Source organism: Balaenoptera acutorostrata, chromosome 19 (assembly GCF_949987535.1).
Source record: "Balaenoptera acutorostrata chromosome 19, mBalAcu1.1, whole genome shotgun sequence".
Lineage (NCBI taxonomy): Eukaryota > Metazoa > Chordata > Mammalia > Artiodactyla > Balaenopteridae > Balaenoptera > Balaenoptera acutorostrata.
In genome coordinates, this window is record NC_080082.1 from 15,981,336 (window position 1) to 16,007,825 (window position 26,490).

The 26,490-nt window shown below is 38.4% G+C and overlaps 1 long non-coding RNA gene across 4 annotated transcripts in view; it reads left to right on the forward strand.

Moving 5' to 3' along the window:
• Positions 1–26,490, forward strand: part of LOC103006972 (uncharacterized) — a 173,104-nt gene that overhangs the window by 128,112 nt on the left and 18,502 nt on the right. For all 4 annotated transcript variants that reach the window (XR_009006111.1, XR_009006114.1, XR_009006112.1 and 1 more), the window contains one exon: positions 23,229–23,375. This is a non-coding gene — a long non-coding RNA (uncharacterized LOC103006972). The remainder of the gene's footprint in view (positions 1–23,228; positions 23,376–26,490) is intronic.

Genomic DNA, 26,490 nt, shown 5'->3' on the forward strand with positions numbered 1-26,490 from the left:
TTAGCAGGTAGATTCTCAACCACTGTGCCACCAGGGAAGCCCGCTTCTTTTCTATTTAGAGGAGACCTTTCAATATTTCTTTTAGGGTAGTTTAGTATTGCTGTATTCTTTTAGTTTTTTCTTGTCTGAGAAATTCTTTATTTCTCCTTCTATTCTAAATGGTAATCTTGCTTGGTAGAGTATTCTGTGTTGCAGATTTTTCCCTTTCAAGACTTAGAATACGTTTTGCCACTCCCTTCTGGCCTGCAGCACTTCTGTAGAGAAATCAGATGACAGCCTTATGGGGTGTTCCCTTGTAATTAACTCTTTGTTTTTCTCTTGCTGCTTTTAGAATCCTCTCTTTAACTTTTGCCATTTTTATTATAATATGTCTTGTTATAGTTCTGTTTGGGTTCACCTTGTTGGGGACACTCTGTGCTTCCTGTATCTGGATATCTGTTTCCTTCTTTAGGTTTGGGAAGTTTTCAGCCATAATTTCTTCAAATATATTTTCAATCCCCTTTTCTCTTTCTTCTCCTTCTGGAACCCCTATTATGTGTATATTGGCATGCTTTATATTACCCCATAGGTCTCTTACATTGGTTTCATTTTATTTTCTGTCTGCTTTTTTGATTGGGTAATTTCCATTATTGTATCTTCCAGATCACTTATACTTTCTTCTGTATTATTCATTCTGCTATTTATTGCCTTTAGCTCAGCTTTTGTCTTGGCAAATGAATTTTCTAAGTTTTCTTGGCTCCTCATAGTTTCTAGTTCCTTTTTACACTAACCTGCATTTCTTTCAATAGCCTTTCTTAATTCCTTCAGTATCTTCATTACCTCCTTTTTGAACTTTGGTGTTTATTAGTCTGAAGAGGTCTGTTTCACTGTTTGTTCTTTCAGTGGAATTCTCTTGGTCTTTTTTTTTTTTTTTTTTGGCTGTGTTGGGTCTTTGTTGTTGCACGCAGTCTCTCTACTTGCAGTGAGCTGGGGCTACCCTTCGTTGTGGTGCGCAGGCTTCTCCTTGCAGTGGCTTCTGTTGTTGCGGAGCACGGGCTCTAGGTGCACAGGCTTCAGTAGTTGTGGTGTGTGGGCTCAGTAGTTGTGGCGCACCAGCTTAGTTGCTCCACAGCATGTGGGATCTCCTGGACCAGGGCTCGAACCCATGTCCCCTGCATTGGCCGGCGGATTCTTAACCACTGCACCACCAGGAAAGTCCCTTTCTTGGTCTTTTAATTGGGAGTGCTTCCTTTGCTTCTTCATTTTGGTTTTATTTCTCTTACTCTGTGAGTTTAGGAGAAACAATTATCTACTGTAGTTTTGGAGGGCTATTTATACGTGAGAATGTCTCTGCGTAGCTTGTGTGGGTTTAGTATTTTTTTGGTTTGTGAGCTGTTTTTGGTTTGGATGCTTGCCATCTCTTTCCTCAGCTTATGCTGGCTGTTATCCTCTTGATAGGGGGTGAGCAGGTGCACGGCCCATGCATGCTCCTGGGGAGGCAGGGGCAGTGGTTGCCACCTGGTCACAGGACCCTTGGTGGTGGCGGCGTTCTGCACCCACCTGTGGAGTCTGAGATGGCATCAGTGCCTCATGACTGCCCCTGGAGCTCATGTAGGCGGTGCCCTGCTGCCTGAGAGAGGGCACAGAGAAAGAAGCTCCTATGGTGGTCCCGCTCCTCTCCTCCCACGACCCCCCACAGTGGCGCCTTGCCTCTCTGGTGGGCCCACGCTCTTCCCTTACTCCCTCAGTTGTGCCGCACCTCACCCTTGCCCCCTCAGGCTGTCTCCAGCCAACCAACCCCAGTCCTCTCGCTGGGTCTGACCTCCGAATCCCAAGCCTCAGTACCCAGCCCCCGCCCGCCCCAGCCAAGGAGCGTCTCAGGCTGGGGAGTGCCAGGCAGCAGCACCAACCATCTGTGCAGGTCTTTCTCTGCTTTGCCCTCTGCAGACTGGTTGCTATGCTCTCCTCTGAGGCTCCAAAGCTCCCCCTGTGTCCTGGTTGATTTCCCTGCCAGTGAGGGGACTTCCCAGGGTGTGGAAAGATTTCCTCTTTCATAGCTCCCTCCCAGGGGCGTAGGGGCGTAGGGGCGTAGGTCCCATCCCGATTCCTCTCTTTTTTTTTCCTTTTTTCTTTTGTCCTACCCAGTTACGTGGAGATTTCCTTACCCTTTTGGAAATCTGAGGTCTTGTGCCAGCGTTCAGTAGATGCTCCTTGAGAATCGATCCACATGTCGATGTATTTTTGATGTATTTGTGGGAGAAGGTTAGCTCCACGTCTTACTCCTCTGCCATCTTGATCTGATCTATTCGCCAAGTAGATTTTTAAAAAATTTTTCATGTAATCAAATTGATAAAGTAACTCTTTTTTAGTAGAATCATACCCTTGAAAGTGCAATCTATTCATGTTATTTCTTGGTAATTTATCTTTGGTATTTCACTATCGTCTTTTACTGGATAAATTTGAATCATCTTACTCTGACATATAAGATTTTTTAATTATCCCATTCCTACTTAACTTTTTTCCTTTTGTCTGCTGAACAAACTCCTTTTGAAAGTCCCCCTGAAGTTCCATGTTCATGCACATTGGCATTTTTGTCTGACTGCTTTACCTGGGAAGATACATAAAGGCAAGTCCTCTGTTAAAGGCAATTTTGTAAGCCCAGAGTCTTGTACAGTATCTGGCATGCTTACTTTGTTGATTGAATAAATGACTGAGGTGATCAGAGAACAGTCGTTCAAAAACAAGCAAAACATAACCATCATACTATTACCTGTTCTTTTCTTCTAATTTTCACATTTTCCAAGAAGACAGTGTAGTTGTGCTAGTACAGTTTATAACTTTCACAATTTCACAATGCCCATAGTTATCTGAAACAAAATGCTAAGCGGGTTTCTGTGGCAAAGAAAACCAGCAGCTGAAGAATTCATGTCCCAATCTCCCTGGCAGCTAAGTGTGGCCAGGTGGTTAGGTTCTGGACAGTAGAATATAAGAAGTAGTAAGTACAACTTAATACTTTTAAAATGGAAGGAGCATGCCCTCCCCTCACTTTTCTCCTTTCCTGCTGTGAGGACAGGAACTGGAGAAGCAATCCTACACTATATGATGGAAGCTGTGTGTTGAGAATAAGAAAGCAACAGGAGAGAAGGAGTCAGGGTATCTGAGACAGTGGCGCCACCTTTTCAGCCCCACTGCTGCTCGTGCTTGGACTGTTACATGACACAAAAAGTAACTGCTACCTTGTTTAAACCATTGTTATTTTGGCCTTTTTTACAGACGTCATATTTGTATCCTAGGTAATACAGTGCCCTTGGGTATCACATCCCATCCCTGGGATCATTCCCTGCTAATCTTCTGTGACAAGTTGGTATCAGACGGTTAGGGAATTAGAAAGGTGGAAAACTTGGATCAAGGAAATGGTAAGGATATAATAAAATTGAAGGAGGAAGAGGAGGAGAGAGAGGGAACAATAGATGAATGTCAGCTGAGTTCATTTTTGAAAAGCCACTTGTGATGAGCTAAGCCTGCTCTCCATGACTATGGTATAGAGTCACTCAGGAACCTTTTGAGGACCAGACACGGATACTTGGCAAATGAACATCCCAGAAGAAGAAAATGAAATAATACAAGGAAACACACACTGAAAGAGCAGGCTGAGCTCTAGTCTGTGGCAGTAGTTTAATGAGGCCTAAAGCCTATGATTGTTAAAATAAAACAGTCAAAAATACCAATGCAGGGGGGAAAGGGCAAAAGATACAGTCCTGGCAAAATGGGCCCTGGGCTCCCATTTCAGGCACCTGGTTCCCATTAATCTCTTATCCCAGCAGACTCTTACAGAGCCTCCTGCCTCTCCCTAACCTTGCCTGAGCCAGTATGTAAATTAAACCAACAGCTTTAATCTTTATAACATTATAGCAGAAGGAATGAAGATAGTAAAAGTCTAGGATGGAGCCAGAGTCCATAGGATCCAAATATGTAGTAGCAGAATGCCCCAAGTAGGGAACTGGGACGAAAGAAAGAACTACCATAAAACCAGATTTTATTTCTTCTTTGAACCCCTATCTTCCCTTTACCCCTTTCCAAAATATGCATACATAGGTCACGTTAAGAAAACCCTTTCCAGTTGGCCTTTTTCCAAGACAAGGGTACAGCTGGGCCGAAGGGCCACATGTTGAAGTTATTAATATGCCTATGCCCTTCTCCCCCACCGAGTTTACTGATCAAAGGCCCTGCCAGAGCAGCAATGGATAGCCTCGAATAATGGGAACTGAAATTCTGCTGAAGAAACCAGCTTTGCCAAAACACACTACCTTTTAAAGTGAAACATTCCATGCACATATTAACCTGATTACAGAAAGGAAGGGGGATCTTTTTTCCTTCTGTACCCTGCTAATAATTTTCTGTCAAGTCTGATTTGGCTTTAGCTGCACTCCAAGTTCTTGTGATGTGCCCCGATCACCAGTAAACTAAAAACAGAAGGTGCTGCACTAACTCGGAGACAGGATACTCTGTCCATGAATTCAGACGCTGCAGAATTCAGTTCCTTGCCAACAAGGAAGGCCAGTGACTTTTGCAGTCTCTGACAACCAGCAGCCTGCCTCTGATTCATACAGTCAGCAAAGGAAACACATGGAGAAAATGGTGGAAATAATTAAGGGTTCTTAGAGTTAACAGAAGCATCAACTCATTACATGGGGCCCCTGCCTCCAAAGGGAGTAAACCATTGTGCTTATTAGAAAAAACAACCAGTAACACAGCGTTTTAAAGTCTCAATCACTTCCACCTCCAGGTTGAAGACCTGGTTAGGTAACAGAAAAGGGAAACAAACCAGATTTTAACAAAGCAATATCATTTTTCTGCCCGATAGACAAAAAGAAATGTTTTATGTTTTATTTCACTGTATTCCAGGATAACCTGGTACCTGCACAGCTGAGAACATTTTGTCCCCAGACAGGGTATCAGAGATCTCGATATTATGCAGCTGTCCAAATAGAGAGCCAGTCCATGAAGAGTCTGCACATGATGGTCACCTTTCTTTCAGACACATCAGAGGACAGTTCTTGTTGGAGGATAGTCAGATGCACTACATGGCTTCTTTGGGAGCCTTAAGTACTAGAATGTGGCAGATTGCAAACTCTTTTTCATGTTTTACAATCTCTCAAATTCCAAGCTCCTTTGCATACAGTTATAAACATAAAGAAACACAGACTTCTCTGGGAAGAAATATGTCTTACAAGGAGGATCTCCTCTGTTGCTCTAGTCCTCATCTTTGCACAAACTAGAAGGTGTGGAGCAGTTGCTATATCCTGGAGAGGGTCCAGAAATGCCCAAGGCAAATAAGAAGTAAATAAAGGGCAGCAATGGTCTAAGCTAGTCATTTTCCGTTTGTATTTGGCAACTATGAAAATTTTTTGCTAATAAAGACCAAGGAAGATCCTTTTCAGTGATGTCCTGCAAGATTTCAGGCAGGTGTCCTGTCAAAACACATTAAAAACTCAAGGAGGTTTTATCTGAAGGGGCCACTGGATAAGCAAAGCTCTCCTGTAATTAGACATGATATTCCATTGTCCCTAGTATATCTGCTGGTTTCCTTTTCTTTTTCTTTTTTTGATATGTTCTCCTATTGTGAAAGCTAAGAGATTAACCCAGAGTGGATGTCCTAGATGTCTTGCCTGGGTTTGGTGCTCCTATTGACAGCCCTCTGGCTATTTCCTAGAGTCCTGAAAGATCTGTTGCTTTATAGATTAGAATATCATATTAGCACCGGGGTTTACATTTTCTTTTTCTTGGGCAATCAGAGGAGGCCATATTCTAGATTGACAGTGTTCATAATTTCTTATGGTTAGGGTAGAAAAGACAAGAACATGGTGGTTACTTTAAAAATTTACACTTGACCTTTGAATCTCACTTGTATCTAAACAAGGAATGACCTTTGATGGAATTCACAACCACATGAGTCAAGAATCTGCAGTGATTCACTTCTCGGCATTCAGTAAATAAGAACATGGCTTTAAAGTGCTGAGTCCAAACCTAAAACTGAATAAATTGGGATGCTTTGATCTTGAGTGCTTACCTTTATAAATTTTAGCTGTAATGGTTATAATTAGATACCAAAATGTAGGAAATCATTTGTAAATTCTTGCTAGAGAATCACAGTTGCTTCTATGTTAATATAGGCAGTCTTTATATCTAATGGACCTTTAAATTAAAAAAAAAACAAACTAGGACATAAATTACTCTTTAAAAAGAAAGTTAAGAAGTGAAGTTTCAGAAAATATTTCATTTCCTTCAGTAGATTTATTTCATTTATCTTTATCACACTATGCTATGGTATGTTTTACCAAAAGAACGTCTACCAAAAGTCTTGAGCAGCATGACTACCTTACTTGAACTTTTAACTGTAAAAATATATAGAAGAAAAAAAGTGTATTCCTCAGTGTATTGTAAGGAAGGGTATTTATAACCAGTCACTGGAAATGGGATCCCAAACCACATACATGGAAGGAAGGGAGGAAGGAAAGAAGGAAGAAAGGGAGGGAGGGAGAGAAAGAGAAGATGGAGGGGGGAAGGGGAGAGAGGGAGGGGAGAGGAGAAGAAAAGAAAAAAACAAGCAAGCAAGCTGAGGAATGTGTACGTGTAGTCCTCATCATAAAAGGATTTGATACAGCAAGCTGAGGAGTAGGCAAGAGATTGGAACTGGATGAAAACAAAAGATATAATGGGCCTTTAGGAAAGAGGATTAAGTGAAGCATTCTCAGCTATATCCGTTTTAACTATTGTATAAAATTTTCTTTCCTTCATATTCCTAGCATTAAAACATCACTGAAATTATTAAGTTTTACTAAATTACTAAACATATTACTGAATAGGAGCTTCCTTCTTATTGTCTCAATTTTTCCTCCTATGAGTATTGCCATCCAGAAAAGTTTTTCTGAGTGTTTTTTAAAAAGCACATTGTAAGTCACTTATAGCAATCTGAAAGAACAGAACACTTTAAGAAAAATCTTGGAACTGTTTTTAAGTTCTATAAGTGTGCCAGCCACCTCATGATTCTGGGCACTTGTTAGTGGATTTACTTTGCCATTATATCCAAGTGATATGGGTGGGAGTAAATTGTCAGGTTTACAGGAGAGAGATGCCTTCATCACCAATAAACATCAAGATCAAACCCAAAGTAGGTCAGTGAAACAATTTTAAGCCTCATCAAGTCACCTGTTTAGGTTCTGTTTTTCCCAGAACCATAGTGAATTTTTCATCACTAGTTTGTGATGAAACTCATTATGGTGTCACTGTACCAAAATACTTAAAACCAGGGATGTGAGCTGGTACCACGCATCCCAAAGAGGTAAACAGTGGCTACAAAAGAAGCAGCATTTGCATCTAAATCTCTTCATCACTGGAGTAAACCTGAGATGAACCCACTTTCTTGGCCCACTGTAATATTAGGCTCATTTAGTGTAAGATGTAATTTTTCTTTTGTTGTTTGTTATGTTTTAAATAACATTTAAAACACATTTTGTAAAAGTAATATACTTGGTATAAAATTCAAACAGTAAAAAGGAAATAAAATGAAAATTAAGTCTCTCCCATCTTTGACCCCCCAGTTCCTCAAAAGCAACCACTGTTTCTAGTATCTTTTGAATCCGTCAGAGATACTCATTGCGCACACACACACTCTTATACATTTATATGTATAAAATAAATATATTTGTTATTTATTTCTATATATAAACTCTAGTTTATTATGCAACCTGTATTGTATCTTGTATATGTAAGAATCCATTTTACTGTGGAAAACATACACATATACAGAGAAGGGCTTAAAATACTTAAAAGTACAGCTTAACTGAATCATATAAAGGAAAAACTTACCACCCAGGTTAAGAAATAGAACCCTAGAACTCCAGAAACACCTTCCTGTTTCCACATGCCCCTTTCTCATCACCACCTTTAGAGTAGAGGTAACCACTGTCCTGGCTTTCATGGAAATTACATTCTTGCTTTTCTTTAAAGTTTTACTTTGTAAGTCTTGACCTATGAATAAAAGAGTTTCCGGTATGGGGTCTTTACAAAAAGGGCTGCTAGAATAATGTTTTTGTACTGCAAGCAAGTACCTGTTGGTGAGTTTCTTTAGGGTATACAAATAGGAGTGGAATTGCTGTGTCATATGTCATGCATATCTCTGTCTTTACTGTATAATGCCAGAGTGTTGTCCAATTTACATGCCCACATTAGTTTTTAAGAGTTTTCAAAATCAATAGCAACACTTGGTATTGTCAGATTTTTAGCTAATTTTTTGGATATGTAATAGTATCACGTTGTGCTTTTAATCTGTATTCCCCTGATTACTGATGAGATTATCTTTTCAGATGTTAATCGGCCTTTTGAATTTCTTCTTTTGTGAAGTGCCTGTTGAGGTTTTTTGCCCATTTATCCACTTGTCTGTTGTTTTCTTAATGACTTTAGTAGGAGTTCTTTGTATATGGGAATACTAGTACTTTGTTTAGTTATACATGTTGCAAATGCCTTCTCCTCCTCTGTGGCTTACATTTCATATTCTATCTAGTGTCTTTTGATATGCTGAAGAAGTTCTTAATACAGTCAAATTTATCAGCATCTCCCTTTCTCATAAATGATTTTTTAAAAAGAAATCTCCACCCTACCCCAAGTTCATGAAAATATTCTTCTATATTATCCTCTAAAACTTTTGTATTGTTTTGCTGAAAGAGATTTTAGGTCTATAATCCATCTGTAGAAAATGATGCTACAGAGGGGTCCAGTTTCATATTTTTTCACCCATGGATACCCAGTTTTTCTAATACCTTTTATTGAAAGGACCATTGTTACCCTACTGCTCTGAATGTTGTGTATCCATATATGTTAAGTATCCATATATGTGTGGGTCTATTTCTGGGCTCTCTATTCTATGTTCTGTTTGTCCATCTATGCATCTATTCACACTGTTTTAATTACTATAGCTCTATTACAAGCCTTTATATCTGATAGAACAAGATATTCTACGTGTTTATTCTTCAAGAGTGTTATGGTTCTTTTTGGTCTTTTGTATTTCCATGTCTCAGTCTGTTTAGACTGCTATAACAAAATACCACAGACTGGGTAGCTTACAAACAGAAATTTATTTCTCCCAGTTCTAGATGCTAGAAGTCCAAGATCAGGAGGCCACCACGGTCAGGTGAGGGCCCTCTTCCAGGTTGCAGACTTTTTGTTGTATCCACATGTGGCAAATGAGTGAACTAGCCCTCTGAGGCCTCTTTTATAAGGGTACTAATCCGATTCATGAGGGCTCTGCTCTTATGACCTAATCACTTCCCAAAGACCCCCACTGGCTACTACCACCACCTTGGACATTAGGTTTTCCACTTACGAATTTTGGGGGGAGACAAATATTTAGACCATAACACAATATAAATTTTAGAATTAGGTTATTGAAATGACTACAATACAGCCTATTGAGTTTTTGATGGGTATGATATTGAATCATATACATCAAATTAGAGGGAATTGACAATTTTGAAAAAGAAGAACAAAGCTAGAGGACTTACAGTACCTGATCTCAAGACTTACTAAGACACTATAGTAATCAAGACAATGCAGTGTCAATTTGGATAGATATAGAGATCAATGATACAGAATAGAGTCCAGAAATAGTACCACACATATATGGTCAATTGATTTTCAACAAAGATGCAAAGGTAATTCAATGGAGGAATGATAGTCTTTCCAACAAATGGTACTGGAACAATTTGACATCTATGTGCAAAAAAAAAAAAAAAAAAAAAATAGAACCCCAAAACCCATGCTTCACATACTATACAAAAGTAATAACTCAGAATGAATCATAGATTTAAATGTAAAATCTAAAATTCTAAGACTTCTAGAAGAAGATGTAGGAGAAAGTCTTTAAAAGGCTAAAGTGACCTTAGATTAGCACAGATTTCTTGGATCACAGAAAGTACATACCCCAGAAGAAAAATTGACAAATTGTCTTGAAATTTAAAGCTCTGGTCTTCAAAATACAATGTTAGTAAAATAAAAAGATGGATGGCAAATAAGCGCATGAATAGACAGTCCAAGTTATTAGTCACAAGGGAAGCACAAAATTGCAGTGAGATACCAGTTCACACATTTTAGAATGGTTGTAATTTAGAAAAACTGACACTACCAAGTACTAGTGGGTGTGCAAAGTAAGTGGAACTCCCATTGCTGATGGGAATGTAAATTGGTATTATCATTTTAGAAAACCGGCAGTGTATTAATTATCAATTGCCACATAAATTATGTACACTTAGCTGTTTAAAACAACACATGTGTGATATCAGAGTTTCTATGACTCAAGATTCTGGGCTGAGCTTTACTGAGTCCTCTGTTTAGGGTCTCTAACAAGACTGCAGTCAAGGTGTCATTCATGCTTGGAGTCTCATCTGAGGCTCAAATGGGGAAAGATCTGATTTCAAGCTCATGTGGTTGTTGGCAGGATTTAGTTCCTTATGGGCCATCAGATTGAGAGCCTCAGTTCATTGTTGGCTGTTGGTTGCCCTCAGTTTCTCGCTAATGGGCTAATTCATATGACATCTTACTTCATCAGAACCAAGAAGAAAGAGAATAAATAGAGGAAGTCTGCTAGCAAGACGAAAGTTAAAATTGTATGTAATATAATCATGGAAGTGACATCCTATCACTTTTGCCGTATTCTATTGGTTAGAAGCAGGTCCCACCTACACTCAAGGGAATTGTATTACACAGGGCATAAATACTAGGAGGCTGGGATAATTGCAGGTATCTTAGAGTCTGTCTACCAGAGGTATCTTCTTGTAAAGTTATATTTTACATTTATCATATAACCCAGCAATCCCATGCCTAGGTATTTACTCAAGAGAAAATAAAACATATGTCCATACAAAGATCTGCACATGAATGTTTATTGCAGCTTTATTAAAAATTGTCCCAAACTGGAAAAGACCCAAATATCCACCAGCTGGTGAATGGGTAACTAAATCATGGTATAGCCACAGAGTGGAACACTATTCCATGAAAAAAAAGGAACTGTTGACACATTTAACAACATAGATGGATCTCCAGAGCCTTATCCTTTAGTGAAAGAAACCAGACACAAAAGGCTACCTACTGTATACTTCTGTTTATATTATATTCTTTTCTAAAAGGTAAAGCTATAGGGAAAGAAAACAGATCAGTGGTGCTTGAGATGGGGATTGGGAGAGGACTGACAACAAAGGAGGGAACTTTTCAGGGGTAATGGAAATATCCTATGTGTTGATTTTGGTGGTGGTGATCCAACATATACATTTGTCAAAACTCATAAAACTGTACACCTAAAAAGGATGATTTTTACTGTGTGTAGATTATACCTCAGTAGATCTGACTTAAAAATAAGTCTGTAGTACTCAAGGATTTTTTTTAAGAAGGCACTAGAGTTTGAGGTTTGGCTAGTGGGTGTATTTTATTTTGCTAACGAAGTTATGAAAATTAAAAACTTAAATGTTTGTTTCTCTTTCTGAATGCTGATTTCTCCTCTATGGCAAGAATGCCTTCTCAATTTATAGACCATTTATTGAACTGATTGAACATTCAGCTCTTCCTGTGCCATATTTTGAATATTGACTACAAATGCATAAATACATGAAACTTAAAAAAAGAAATTAAAACCGAGGGGGATTAACCAAGATGGCGGAGTAGAAGGACGTGCTCTCACTCCCTCTTGCGAGAACAACAGAATCACAACTGGCTGCTGGACAATCATCGACAGGAAGACACTGGACTTCACCAAGGAGGATACCCCACGTCCAAGGACAGAGGAGAAGCCACAGTGAGACGGTAGGAGGGGCGCAATCAGAGTAAAATCAAATCCCATAACTGCTGGGTGGGTGACTCACAGACTGGCGAACACTTATACCACAGAAGTCCACCCACTGGAGTGAAGTTTCTGAGCCCCACGTCAGGCTTCCCAACCTGGGGATCCGGCAACGGGAGGAGGAATTCATAGAGAATCAGACTTTGAAGCCTAGTGGGAATTGATTGCAGGACTTCGACAGGACTGGGGGAAACAGAGACCCCACTCTTGGAGGGCGCACACGGAATAGTGTGCGCATCGGGACCCAGGGGAAGGAGCAGTAACCCCATAGGAGACTGAACCAGACCTACCTGCTAGTGTTGGAGGGTCTTCTGCAGAGGCGGGGGCTGGCTCTGTTTCACCATGGGGACAAGGACACTGGCAGCGGAGGTTCTGGGAAGTACTCCTTGGCGTGAGCCCTCCCAGAGTCTGTCATTAGCCCCACCAAAGAGCCCAGGTAGGCTCCAGTGTTGGGTTGCCTCAGGCAAAACAACCAACAGGGAGGGAACCCAGCCCCACCCATCAACAGTCAAGTGGATTAAAGTTTTACGGAGCTCTGACCGCCACAGCAACAGTCAGCTCTACCCACCACCAGAGCCTCCCATCAAGCCTCTTAGATAGCCTCAACCACCAGAGGGCAGACAGCAGAAGCAAGAAAAACTACAATCCTGCAGCCTGTGGAACAAAAACCACATTCACAGAAAGACAGACAAGATGAAAAGGCAGAGGGCTATGTACCAGATGAAGGAACAAGACAAAAACCCCAGAAAAACAACTAAATGAAGTGGAGATAGGCAACCTTCCAGAAAAAGAATTCAGAATAATGATAGTGAAGATGATCCAGGACCTCAGAATAAGAATGGAGGCAAAGATTGAGAAGATGCAAGAAATGATTAACAAAGACCTAGAAGAATTAAAGAACAAACAAACAGAGATGACCAATACAATAATTGAAATGAAAACTACACTAGAAGGAATCAATAGCAGAATAACTGAGGCAGAAGAACGGATAAGTGACCTGGAAGACAGAATGGTGGAATTCACTGCTGCAGAACAGACTAAAGGAAAAAGAATGAAAAGAAATGAAGACAGCCTAAGAGACCTCTGGGACAATATTAAACACAACAACATTCGCATTATAGGGGTCCCAGAAGGAGAAGAGAGAGAGAAAGGACCAGAGAAAATATTTGAAGAGATTATAGTCGAAAACTTCCCTAACATGGGAAAGGAAATAGCCACCCAAGTCCAGGAAGCGCAGAGAGTCCCATACAGGATAAACCCAAGGAGAAACACGCCGAGACACATAGTAATCACATTGGCAAAAATTAAAGACAAAGAAAAATTATTGAAAGCAGCAAGGGAAAAACAACAAATAACATACAAGGGAACTCCCATAAGGTTAACAGCTGATTTCTCAGCAGAAACTCTACAAGCCAGAAGGGAGTGGCATGATATACTTAAAGTGATGAAAGGGAAGAACCTACAACCAAGATTACTCTACCCGGCAAGGATCTCATTTAGATTTGATGGAGAAATCAAAAGCTTTACAGACAAGCAAAAGCTAAGAGAATTCAGCACCACCAAACCAGCTCTACAACAAATGCTAAAGGAACTTCTCTAAGTGGGAAACACAAGAGAAGAAAAGGAACTACAAAAACAAACCCAAAACAATTAAGAAAATGGTCATAGGAACATACATATCGATAATTACCTTAAACGTGAATGGATTAAATGCTCCAACCAAAAGACACAGGCTTGCTGAATGGATGCAAAAACAAGACCCATATATATGCTGTCTACAAGAGACCCACTTTAGACCTAGGGACACATACAGACTGAAAGTGAGGGGATGGAAAAAGATATTCCATGCAAATGGAAATCAAAAGAAAGCCGGAGTAGCTATACTCATATCAGATAAAATAGACTTTAAAATAAAGAATGTTACAAGAGAAAGGAAGGACACTACATAATGATCAAGGGATCAACCAAGAAGAAGATATAACAATTATAAATATATATGCACCCAACATAGGAGCACCTCAATACATAAGGCAACTGCTAACAGCTAAAAAAGAGGAAATCGACAGTAACACAATAATAGTTGGGGACTTTAACACCTCACTTACACCAATGGACAGATCATCCAAAATGAAAATCAATAAGGAAACAGAAGCTTTAAATGACACAATAGACCAGATAGATTTAATTGATATTTATAGGACATTCCATCCAAAAACAGCGGATTACACGTTCTTCTCAAGTGTGCACGGAACATTCTCCAGGATGGATCACATCTTGGGTCACAAATCAAGCCTCAGTAAATTTAAGAAAATTGAAATCATATCAAGCATCTTTTCGGATCACAACGCTATGAGATTAGAAATGAATTACAGGGAAAAAAACGTAAAAAACACAAACACGTGGAGGCTAAACAATACATTACTAAATAACCAAGACATCACTGAAGAAATCAAAGAGGAAATCAAAAAATACCTAGAGACAAATGACAATGAAAACACGACGACCCCAAACCTATGGGATGCAGCAAAAGCAGTTCTAAGAGGGAAGTTTATAGCGATACAAGCCTATCTCAAGAAACAAGAAAAATCTCAAGTAAACAGTCTAACCTTACACCTAAAGAAACTAGAGAAAGAAGAACAAACAAAATGTAAAGTTAGCAGAAGGAAAGAAATCATAAAGATCAGAGTGGAAATAAATGAAATAGAAACAAAGAAAACAGTAGTAAAGATCAATAAAACTAAAAGCTGGTTCTTTGAGAAGATAAACAAAATTGATAAGCCATTAGCCAGACTCATCAAGAAAAAGAGGGAGAGGACTCAAATCAATAAAATCGGAAATGAAAAAGAAGTTACAACAGACACCGCAGAAATACGAAGCATCCTAAGAGACTACTACAAGCAACTTTATGCCAATAAAATGGACAACCTGGAAGAAATGGACAAATTCTTAGAAAGGTATAACCTTCCAAGACTGAACCAGGAAGAAACAGAAAATATGAACAGACTAATCACAAGTAATGAAATTGAAACCGTGATTAAAAATCTTCCAACAAACAAAAGTCCAGGACCAGATGGCTTCACAGGTGAATTCTATCAAACATTTAGAGAAGAGCTAACACCTATCCTTCTCAAACTCTTCCAAAAAATTGTAGAGGAAGGAACACTCCCAAGCTCATTCTGTGAGGCCACCATCACCCTGATACCAAAACCAGACAAAGACACTACAAAAAAAGAAAATTACAGACCAATATCACTGATGAATATAGATGCAAAAATCCTCAACAAAATACTAGCAAACAGAATCCAACAACACATTAAAAGGATCATACACCACGATCAAGTGGGATTTGTCCCAGGGATGCAAGGATTCTTCAATATACGCAAATCAATCAATGTGATACACCATATTAACAAATTGAAGAATAAAAACCATATGATCATCTCAATAGATGCAGAAAAAGCTTTTGACAAAATTCAACACCCATTTATGATAAAAACTCTCCAGAAAGTGGGCATAGAGGGAACCTACCTCAACATAATAAAGGCCATATATGACAAACCCACAGCAAACATCATTCTCAACGGTGAAAAACTGAAAGCATTTCCTCTAAGATCAGGAACGAGACAAGAATGTCCACTCTCACCACTATTATTCAACATAGTTCTGGAAGTCCTAGCCACGGCAATCAGAGAAGAAAAAGAAATAAAAGGAATACAAATTGGAAAAGAAGAAGTAAAACTGTCACTGTTTGCGGATGACATGATACTCTACATAGAGAATCCTAAAACTGCCACCAGAAAACTGCTAGAGCTAATTAATGAATATGGTAAAGTTGCAGGATACAAAATTAATGCACAGAAATCTCTTGCATTCCTATACACTGATGATGAAAAATCTGAAAGAGAAATTATGGAAACACTCCCATTTACCATTTCAACAAAAAGAATAAAATACCTAGGAATAAACCTACCTAGGGAGACAAAAGACCTGTATGCAGAAAACTATAAGACACTGATGAAAGAAATTAAACATGATACCAACAGATGGAGAGATATACCATGTTCTTGGATTGGAAGAATCAACATTGTGAAAATGACTGTACTACCCAAAGCAATCTACAGATTCAATGCATTCCCTATCAAATTACCAATGGCATTTTTTACGGAGCTAGAACAAATCATCTTAAAATTTGTATGGAGACACAAAAGACCCCGAATAGCCAAAGCAGTCTTGAGGGAAAGAAACAGAGCTGGAGGAATCAGACTCCCTGACTTCAGACTATACTACAAAGCTACAGTAATCAAGACAATATGGTACTGGCACAAAAACAGAAACATAGATCAATGGAACAAGATAGAAAGCCCAGAGATAAACCCACGCACCTATGGTCAACTAATCTATGACAAAGGAGGCAAAGATATACAATGGAGAAGAGACAGTCTCTTCAATAAGTGGTGCTGGGAAAACTGGACAGCTACATGTAAAAGAATGAAATTAGAATACTCCCTAACACCATACACAAAAATAAACTCAAAATGGATTAGAGACCTAAATGTAAGACTGGACACTATAAAACTCTTAGAGGAAAACATAGGAAGAACACTCTTTGACATAAATCACAGCAAGATCTTTTTTGATCCACCTCCTAGAGTAATGGAAATAAAAACAAAAATAAACAAATGGGACCTAATGAAACTTCAAAGCTTTTGCACAGCAAAGGAAACCATAAACAAGACGAAAAGCAACCCTCAGAATGGGAGAAAATATTTGCAAACGAATCAACGGACAAAGGATTAATCTCCAAAATATATAAACAGCTCATTCAGCTCAATATTAAAGAAACAAACACCCCAATCCAAAAATGGGCAGATGATCTAAATAGACATTTTTCCAAAGAAGACATACAGATGGCCACGAAGCACATGAAAAGATGCTCAACATCACTAATTATTAGAGAAATGCAAATCAAAACTACAATGAGGTATCACCTCACACCAGTTAGAATGGGCATCATCAGAAAATCTACAAACAACAAATGCTGGAGAGGGTGTGGAGAAAAGGGACCCCTCTTGCACTGTTGGTGGGAATGTAAATTGATACAGCTACTATGGAGAACAATATGGAGGTTCCTTAAAAAACTAAAAATAGAATTACCATATGACCCAGCAATCCCACTACTGGGCATATACCCAGAGAAAACCGTAATTCAAAAAGACACATGCACCCGAATGTTCATTGCAGCACTATTTACAATAGCCAGGTCATGGAAGCAACCTAAATGTCCATCAACAGACGAATGGATAAAGAAGTTGTGGTACATATATACAATGGAATATTACTCAGCCATAAAAAGGAACGAAATTGAGTTATTTGTTGAGACGTGGATGGATCTAGAGACTGTCATACAGAGTGAAGTAAGTCAGAAAGAGAAAAACAAATATCGTATATTAACGCATATATGTGGAACCTAGAAAAATGGTACAGATGAGCCGGTTTTCAGGGCAGAAGTTGAGACACAGATGTAGAGAACAGACATATGGACACCAAGGGGGGAAAACTGCAGTGGGGTGGGGATGGTGGTGTGCTGAATTGGGCGATTGGGATTGACACGTATACACTGATGTGTATAAAATTGATGACTAATAAGAACCTGCAGTATAAACAAACAAACATACAAAACAACTAATACTAAACTTTCATTGGGTTATTTGTATGGAAATATGTTAATATAAATGTTTCAGACATTACATGAAATTTCTAAAAATCTTATATGTTCTGGTATAATGTTATAAGTCATAATCCTAGTTATTACTTTAAAATGTATATCTCAGAAATAACTAATTTTCTTGTCAACTGCATTATTATAAACTTTCATCAAATCTTCAACCGTGGTCATTTTTAAGTCTTTTGTCATTTACAGACAGTTCTGGGTGTACTCTGATGCTTTTGCAAATATGTTCCCATAAAAGGGTTTCATCTTCAAGAAATTCATGGAAAAGACTCTGACAAGTACAGGTTTCTGGTAACTGACTGTACTGCTGAACTGAATGAATAAGCATTTTCAGAACTCTAATGAAAAACTGATGAACTCATAAAAGTGCTAACAAAAGATCAAGATGAAAAAAATTAATTACATGGGACTGAGTGAACTGATGAGGATGAGTATAATTTTTGTGACTTTCTGTTTGAATTAAAAAAAAAATCCCACAAGGACTCAGAGGCAAAGAATATACAAATCAATTTTCACTGCAAAGTAAAGGAGCTGTTACAGTGGAGGATTACTGGACTGAATGTCAATATTATGACATAGTATGAGTGTCTTTCATGTTTGATAATTGTAATCATTGTTGCTTTTGTTGTGGTCATCCATGTACAATGCTTGGTGTCAGTCTATCTCTTGTAAAAATAAAATACAGTGTGTGTGTGTGGGAAAAAAAATTAAAACCATCATTCTTAACACACAAAAGCCTAATGGGGATCAGTACTTTCACTTGCTTCATGGACAATACAAGAAGTATAAAGGATTTTAACTCCATTTACCCTCTTCTGACCTAAGTGCTACTGTTGTGTATTTAAATTCTATGTATTTTAAAAACCTACACAGCTATTTTTTATACGATCAGTATTCATTTATTTATTATTATTATTAAGAAGTAATTGACATATAACATTGTTAGTTTTAGGTGTGCAACATAATGATTTCATATATGGGTATATTGCAGAATGACTGCCAAGGTAAGTTTAGTTAAAATCCATTACCACGCATTGTTACAGTTTTTTGTCTTGTGTAAGAACTTTTAAGATCTACTATCTTAGCAATTTTAAAATTTACAATACAGTATTGTTAACAGAACTATAGTCACCATGCTATACATTACACCCCTGGGACTTAATTGTCTTCTAACTGGAAGATTGTACCTTTTGACCACCTTCACTCATTCCACCCACTCCCCCAGCCTCTAGCAACCACCGATCTGTTTGCTATATCTTTAAGTTTGGTTTTTTGATTCCACATATAAGTAGGATCTTATGATATTTATCCTTCTTTTACTTATTTTACTTAGTATAATGCCCTAAAGGTTACCATCCATGTTGTTGCAAATAGCAGGATTTCCTACTTTCTTATAGCTGAATAATATTCCATCATATATATACATAATATTTTCACTATCCATTCATCCGTTGATGGACATTTAGATTGTTTTCATGTCTTGGCTATTGTAAATAATGTTGCAGTGAATATGGGGTGCAGATATCTTTTTGAGATAGTGATTTCACTTCCTTTGGATAAATACCTAGAACTGGAATTGCTGAATCATATGGTAGTTATATTTTTAATTTTTTGAGGAACTTCTATACTGTTTTCCAGAGTGCCTGCACCAATTTTTAAAAAAATTTTATTGGAGTATAGTTGATTTACAGTGTGTGTTAGTTTCAGGTGTAAGGCAAAGTGATTCAGTTATACATATACACATTCTTTTTCAGATTCTTTTCTCATATAGGTTATCACAGAATATTGAGTAGGGTTCCCTGTGATATACAGTAAGTCCTTGTTGATTATCTGTCTTATATATAGTAGTGTGTGTGTGTTAATCCCAAACTCCTGATTTTACCCTCCACCCACATTTCCCCTTTGGTAACTTTGTTTTTGATATCTGAAAGTCTGTTTCTGTTTCGTAAATAAGTTCATTTGTATCATTTTTAAAAATTAGATTCCACATATGAGTGATGTCCTATGATATTTGTCTTTCTCTGTCTGACTTACTTAGCATGATAACCTCTAGGTCCAATCATGTTGCTACGAATGGCATTATTTCATTCTTTTTTATGGCTGAGTAATATTCCATTGTATATATGTACCACATCTTCTTTATCCATTCCTCTGTCGATGGACATTTAGGTTGCTTCCATGTCTTGGCTATTGTAAATAATGCTGCAATAAGCATTGAGGTGCATATATCATTTCTACTTATAGTTTTCTCCAGATATATGCCCAGGAGTCGGATTGCTGGATCATATGATAGTTCTATTTTTAGGTTTTTAAGGAACCTCCATACTTTTCTCCATAATGGTTGTACCAATTTACATTCTCACTAACAATATAGGAAGGTTCCCTTTTCTCCACACCCTCTCCAGCATTTATTGTTTGTAGACTTCTTGATGATGGCCACTCTGACCAGTGTGAGGTGATACCTCTTTGTAGTTTTGATTTGCATTTCTCTGATACTGATGTTGAGCATCTTTTCATGTGCTTTTTGGCCACCTGTATGTCTTCTTTGGAGAAATGTCTATTTAGAGCTTCTGCCCATTTTCTGTTTAGGTTGTTTGGTTTTTTGACATAGAGCTGTGTGAGCTATTTGTATATTTTGGAAATAAATCCCTTGTCAGTCACTTCATCTGCAAATATTTTCTAACATTCTGTGTCTTGTCTTCTCGTTTGCTTATGGCTTCTTTCACTGTGCAGAACCTTTTAAGTTTAATTAGGTCCCTTTTGTTTATTTTGGTTTTATTTTCATCACTCTAGGAGGTGGGTCAGAAAATATCTTGCTGCGATTTATGTCAGAGTGTTCTACCTATGTTTTCCTCTAAGAGTTTTATAATGTCCAATTTACATTTAGGTCTTTAATCCACTTTGAGATTATTATTGTGTATGGTGTTAGAGAATGTTCTAGTTTCATTCTTTTACATGTAGCTGTCCAGTTTTCCCAGCACCACTTATTGAAGAGACTGTCTTTTCTCCATTGTGCATTCTGGCCTCCTTTGTAATAGATTAATTGACCATAGGTGTGTGGTTTTATTTCTGGGCTTTTTATCCTGTTCCATTGATGTATATTTCTGTTTTTGTGCCAGTACCATACTGTTTTGATGACTGTAGCTTTGTAGTATAGTCTGAAGTCAGGGAGCCTGATTCCTCCAGCTGTATTTTTCTTTCTCAAGATTGCTTTGGCTATTCGAGATCTTTTGTGTTTCCATACAAATTTTAAAATTCTTTTGTTCTGGTTCTGTGAAAAATGCCATTGGTAATTTAATAAAGATTGCATTGAATCTGTAGATTGCCTTGAGTAGTATAGTCATTTTGACAGTATTGATTCTTGCAATTCAAGAACATGGTATATCTCTTCATCTTTTGGTGTCATCCATTTCTTATCTTACAGTTTTCAGAGTACAGGTCTTTTGCCTCCTTAGGTAGGTTTATTCCTAGGTTTTTTATTCTTTTTGATGAGATGGTAAATGGGATTGTTTCCTTAATTTGTCTTTATGATCTTTTGTTGTTGGTGTATAGTGAGGCAAGAGATATCTGTGTATTAATTTTGTATCCTGCAACCTTACCGAATTCATTGATGAGCTCTGGTAGTTTCTGGTAACATCTTTAGGATTTTCTATATAGTATAGTATCATGTCATCTGCCAACAATGACAGTTTTACTTCTTCTTTTCCAGTTTGGATTCCTTCTATTTCATTTTCTTCTCTGATTGCCATGGCAAGGACTTCCAAAACTATGTTGAATGAAAGTGGCAAGCGTGTGCATCCCTGTCTTGTTCCTCATATTTGAGGAAATGCTTTCAGCTTTTCGCTGTTGAGTATATTAGCTGTGGGTTTGTCATATATGGCCTTTATTATGTTGAGGTAGATTCTCTATATACCCACTTTCTGGAGAGTTTTTATCATAAATTGGTGTTGAATTTTGTCAAAAGCTTTTTCTGCATCTACTAAGATGATCATGTGGTTTTTCTTCTTCAATTTGTTAACGTGGTGTATCACACTGATTTGCAGATATTGAGGAGTCCTTGCATCCCTTGGGTAAATCCCACTTGATCATGGTGTATGATCCTTTTAATGTATTGTTGGATTCGGTTTGCTAGTATTTTGTTGAGGATTTTTGTGTGTATGTTCATCAGTGATATTGGCCTCTAATTTTCTTTCTTTTTTTTGTGTGGTGTCTTTGGTTTTGGTTATCAGGGTGATGGTGGCCTCATAGATTCAGTTTGGGAGTGTTCCTTCCTCTGCAATTTTTGGAAGAGTTTCAGAAGGATAGGTGTTAACTCTTCTCTAAATGTTTGATAGAATTCACCTGTGAAGCCATCGGGTCCTGGACCTTTTGTTTGTTGGGAGTTTTTTAATCACAGTTTCAATTTCAGTGCTTGTGAATGGTTTGTTCATATTTTCTATTTCTTCCTGGTTCAGTCTTGGAAGATTGTACCTTTCTAAGAATTTGTCCATTTCTTCTAGGTTGTCCATTTTATTGGCATATAGTTGCTTGTAGCAGTCTCTTATGATCCTGTGTATTTCTGTGGTGTCCATTGTAATTTCTCCTTTTCCATTCTAATCTTATTGATCTGAGTCCTCTCCCTTCTTTTCTTGATGAGCCTGGCTAAAGGTTTATGAATTTTGTTTATCTTCTTAAAGAACCAGCTTTTAGTTTCATTGATCTTTTCAGAAAAGGGACTGGACAGATGTGATGAGATAGATGTCATCTAGTCAATGACATTAGTTAAGGCTTTAAGTATAGAGGGAAAAGTACAGGGCGTGTTTGGAAGGTAGACTGGTGTTAGTGGAGCAGATTTTCTGCAGATAAGCATAGTGGGAAGGGTACCCTGGAACAAATCTTGAGAGTTTTGAAAGCAGGTAATGAGTTAACACTTAAGTTTTTCACTTATCATGGAGGTATTATTATATTACCAATTTAAGTAGGATCAAATTTCTGCCAAAATAATAAATATAACAAACAAATATAAGTTGACTTTCACAAGAATGACTAGTGTCTGCTGAGGCCAGATTTTTAGCATTCTTCTGTGTTAGTTATAAGGTAAGCCCTTTGAGTGCAATGAATTCATCTCAGAGTAAGAACCACACTTCCAAGTTAATGGATTTCCTTGAACCACATTTAGTTAGCCTGAAAAATGATCTGTGTGAAGGATGTCATTGAAATAAAAGTGTTTTTTTTTACTTGAATTACCTTTATGAATAGTGATAACCCTTATATCAAGGGGGAAGAGCTGAAACAGTGTTTTACTGTCAGTCATACCTCTGCTTCATGGGCTGACAACTTGAAAACCTAACAACTGGTTTTTCCACTCTGTGTGGCATTATGGCAAGGCAATAAGTGGCCAGAATTATGCATTTACCTACATTTCTTTCACTGCTCATCACTGTGATTAAGCAAAAGGATGAAGCAGTTTCAAACTTTGATCCTAAGAGTGAGTCAGCATCCGTCATGTTCAGGGAAGTCTGTTGGGGAAATCAGAGTCCTAAGTTAATTCACACCTTTTGGGAAATTTCATAAGCATAGGTAGCAACTTAGAAAGGTATGCAGGACTCTTACCATATATATCTAAAAACTATATTTGACTTCTACTTTCAGCTGAGATGGAGCAATAGAGACCAGATGTACCTTTCCCAGCTGAAACAACTAAAAAGACAAGACAAAATATATTAAAGAATGGTTCTTGAGACACTGGACACCACACAGTGAAGAACAGTGATCCCTGAGAGATGAGAAACAAATAAGGTAAGCCCTTTGATTATCCCACCCTACTGCCTTAAAGAGAGTTTCCAGGTTACAACTTAGGGTGAGCAACCTAGGTGGAATCCAGCAGACTCCCTGAGCTGAGGAGATAAAGGTGAGTCTGGGGAAAGCAAGGCAGCTAGAATTTGCAGGACAGAGTACCAGAGAAGAGAGACCTCTGGAGATCTTCACAGGGTCCTCCATGATTATTCACGAAAGTGCTGACCAGTGCATGCATGTTAGGAAACTACTTGAGGCTGAGAAAGAACCAGCCCAAAAGGTAAGAGGGAACAGCACCTGATGCACATACAGGGTCAGAAAAAGTTCATGGAACATTTGAGTAGAGTTCTTAGAAGTTTCCTTCTTCAGTAATGGGGAACAATTAGCCCTTGGTTAGTGTGCTGGTCCTGCCCAACAAAACTTAAAAATAAGATATGAAGGGGTCAAACTGTTTTTAAGTAGCTTAAGCACATCCCAGAATAAACTGGAAATTTATAGGAATACAAAAATATCCAGCACTCAACAAGGTAAAATTCACAATAACTGGTATCCAATCAAAGATTACTAGACTTCTAAAGAGGCAAGAAAACACAATTCATAATGAGGAAAATAATCAAACCAACTTAGAACTTAACATAGATTAGCAGAGGATGACAGTAAAGCAGTTATTTTAACTGTATGTGATATGTTCAAAAATTAAGTAGAGACATGGAAGGTCAAAAATGAAGCACATTCATTCCCCGTATGGGCTACCAAAAAAAAAAAAAAAAAAAGAAGCACACAGAGTAAAGAGTGCCCTGCCTCCAAAAAAGAAACTTCACCAAACCAGAGCATCAGTAAGCTATGAGTTAACTTAAAATGGTCTAATACATATATAACTGGAATCCCTGAAGGTGAAGGGGAGAAGGAGTGAAGCAGACAGAAAAAGAAAAAAAAGATTTGAGGAAATAATGGTTGAAGAATTTCTGATTTTGACAAAAAGTAGTACCTCACAGATCCAAGAAGCTCCACAAATCCCAAACACAAGAAACATAAATGAAACTACACCAAGGCACATCATAACATGATGTGATAAAACTTGTGATAAAGAGAAAAAATCTTAAAAGAGGAAAAAAGTACATTAAAAAAATAAGGATGACAGCAGACTTCTTATTGGAAACAATTCGAATGAGAGAACAGTGGAGCAACATCTTTACACTACTGAAAGAAACAAGTTTAGCTGAATACAAATCAGACTTTGAAAACTATTCAAACAACATCAAACTTAGAACCATATAACAAAGAAATCAAAGGCAGATGCTGTATGATAATATCCTATCTACAGGCAATATGCCAAAGCTTCATTTATATGTTATTATCCTCAGAGAAAAGGAAAAATGACTCACCAGTCATACTGCATAGCCTTTACCAGCCCTCTCATACCAGTATCAGCAATCTTATTGCCAGTACCATCACTGTTTCTGATTAAAAATGGAGAAAGTTCACAGAGCCATAGCTTCCTAAAGCCTGTGTCACTGATGGGTTCATACATGCAGAGGCTATACTCAAGCCTTTTCTCTGGGCTAATGTAGTTTTTACTCAGTTGTTCCCATGCCTCTTCCTGATGTTTATTTTGCAGGTTACTAGAATAATAGTATTTTTAAAAGCTCTTCCTGTGTTTGGGGGTAAAAAGATCCTCTTGCTGCATTCCTTTGGTGATTTCCTCTTTCAATTTTGTTTCATGTACAATTCATTCACTCTCACAGTCTCATTTTAGATACTGCTACTCCCAACCTGTGTATTCAAACCACCTCAAAACAGGCAGTGGCAGTGAGCAGATTGTCACAAGCTATTCCATTTACTCTATTCTGTAAACCCAGACATTTAAGTGCTCACCTGCCAAGGCATGGTGAGGCAGGAATGTCTATTCTTGCAAACAAAAGCAAACTATAAGCCATCCTTTCCTCTGACCAAATTAATCACTAGAAGTTGGACATGAGAAGACTGAAGCACAGACTCAGTACAGTCCTCTTGTACAACTCATGAGCAGAAACACCCTGAAAAATCTCTACACCCTCTGAGATATGTACAGACAGGGAAACATCAGCTATAAACATATTGCAAAGGCTTGGTGGGACTGACTTATATAACTGCAGTCCCCAAACCCTCTGTGAAGTAAAGCAAGGGTTAGAAAGCTGTGATTCCTAGACTTCCCTGGTGGCGCAGTGGTTAAGAATCCGCCTACCATTGCAGGGGACACAGGTTTGAGCCCTGATCCAGGAAGATCCCACATGCTGCAGAGCAACTAAGCCCGTGCGCCACAACTACTGAGCCTGCGCTCTAGAGCCCACAAGCCACAACTACTGAGCCCATGTGCCACAACTACTGAAGCCCGTGTGCCTAGAGCCCATGCTCCGTAACAAGAGAAGCCACTGCAATGAGAAGCCTGCGCACAACGAAGAGTAGCCCCCGCTCACCGCAACTAGGGAAAGCCCACGCGCGGCAACGAAGACCCAATGCAGCCAAAAAAATAATTAATTAATTAAAAAGAAAAAAGCTGCAATTACAAGGGACCTACAGCAAAGAAGTGGAGAGTTAATACTGACAATAATAGGAGCAACAGGTATTCAGCACTCAGTATGTACCAGGCAGTGTTTGAAACATTTTACAGATATTAACTTATTTAATCTTTACAAGAAACCTATGAGGCAGGTACCCTTATCCTCATGTTACACTGGGAGTAATGTACCCTTATCCTCACGTTACACTGGGAGTAATGTACCCTTATCCTCGTGTTACACTGGGAGTAATAATGCAGTCCAAGTTACAGTGGTGGAGCCCCGTCAGTCTGACTCGAGCCCACTCTCCTAATGCTGTGTGGGGAGAAGGAACACTGGACAGAGGCTGAACGCATGGTCAGTGTCTTCTCCCCTCACTCATTACCTCACTCTCCTGACCACCGGGGGTCAATGTCACCCACTCTGCCTACTTTATGGATCGTTTTGAGCAGCAAGAAGTAATTTTACAAAACTTCACAAAATATTTTAAGTGTCAAGCCAATAGAAAGCATTACAGAGGGGGTCTAAAAGACAGCAGCGATGCGTAAGGGGGCTTTTGGAAAGAGCAGTGTATTGAGCAT